Here is a 1905-nt window from a genome sequence, read left to right on the forward strand (position 1 = left end):
TAAATTATATATTCATAAGATGTATTTTCACGAAACACGTAGGAACAACATTGGTGCCCGATTACTCCATCCTACATATTCTATTAAGCTCTATTTTTTTTACCACCTTACGAACTCAAATACAGTGTAGAAAAGAATCTGTCTGGGCAAAAAAAAAAAAAAAAAAAAGAAGCAAAAAATAAGAACACAAACCAGGCTAGCAAGGAGGGTGGCGTAACGTGAAATTCCGGAGAGGCGCGTACCGTTTCCTCACGAGCTTTGCTCGACCCCGGCAGAGCGTCCCGAAGTTAAACCATATGGCCGCCGTGAGAGACTCCTTTTGAGGACTTCCAAACGGTTTCCGGGTCACGGCCGAGCTCCAAAAAAACACTCTCCTTTTCGTTACCGTGTTCATAATTTCGCCTCCATAGGAATGCGGGCTCCTTCCCCCTTTCCACGCTGGGTCTTCACATTCGCCTTCCTCACTTGGGATCACTTTTGGAAGTTTGGTGGCGTTTTCTGAAATTTCAGTCCGACAAATGCAAAGACTTAGATAAAGTAACAGACATTTCTTGTTCCATATTTACTTTTTTTTTTTTTTTTAAATCACACTTCACCTCACCTAGGCCTCTCGACTGTTTATCATTTGCGGGGTGGGGGGCGCACGAAAGGTGGAAAATCACTCTCATTCCCTTCCGATCCGAGTCCCCCCGTCTGGTGCGTCCGTGTCACTTTCTCCATACCCTCCCCTTCTACCCCCACTCCCCTCTCTTCTCCCTGTAGCTGTCCCTTCCCCACCCCTCACCACCCCCGCCCCCTGCCTGTATCTACCATTTCCCAGTCTGGGCCCAAGAGCAAGTCCTGTGCTTTGCAAAATAGGAATTGACCCGCGGAGGATTGCAGCTACTACCAGGAGAGAGTATCCCTGCGAGTTTGTTTTCTTAACCGTCCCAGGACCTCATGATCCAAACCTCGTTCTCTGGACGGCTTTCCTTTGGCCCCAGAGTAGCCAGGGACTCTGTCTTTGAGACCCTCTGACATGTCCAGAGTCTATCTTGCTTTTTCACCCCTACCTCTCATTAGAGACAAAAGTGACGTTTCTTTATCATCACCCCGTCCCTCTCCACACTGAGTTTTTTTCATCTTTGATATCCTGTCTTCTGACTGTGGATCTTTTGGGGGAAGTTAGGAGGTGCTTTGTGAAAGTTCCAAGGCTTAAGTGGAACCTAAATAGCCAAGGAGCGTTTGGTTCCACATGTACCCTTTTCTTTTCTCCTATTCAGATTTGGTGAGGGGGTTTCCTCTCCACGAAAAATAATTTTAAATGAGATATGACAGTGAATATTTAGAATGAATAAAGAAATCACAGCAAATACTACGACGGTCTTGGAGATTTAGATCTCTTTCTTCAGAGATTTCTTTAGGCAGTTTGCCAGAAATGGGTACTTAGAAATGCTTCCTGATTGTAGGAACTGTGCAAGTGAGGAATCTTGACGCTTATGTTTCATCAGCTTTTATGGTACAAATAGCTCTAGTCTTCTCATTCTGAGAAGAGTTTACGAGTAAACTCGAAGGAAAGTGATAGGCCTGGGTAGAAAATGTTTCAGTCCCCACATTGGCAAGAAATAGAACTTTGGCTGAGATGAGGAAAGCATTGTTCAGGAATCCGTGATGGCTGGTCATTCTCACTCTGCCCACCTCTCTAAAATAGAACATCCACCTAAAAGTATCAGTGCCTTCTGTAAAGGCCCTTTAGCTAGGAATTTGGACTTCTGCAACCATTGCTGTTTGTCCCGGGTTACATAGTATGTTGAACAAAACTCATACCCAGAAGGCACCCTGGAAGGATTTGTATTGGTGATTCATTTCAGCATTCACTGAGACAATTTAATGTGATCCCATTCTATGTTAGGGTCCTATGGAACC

Source organism: Myotis lucifugus, unplaced genomic scaffold, assembly GCF_000147115.1.
Source record: "Myotis lucifugus unplaced genomic scaffold, Myoluc2.0 scaffold_220, whole genome shotgun sequence".
Lineage (NCBI taxonomy): Eukaryota > Metazoa > Chordata > Mammalia > Chiroptera > Vespertilionidae > Myotis > Myotis lucifugus.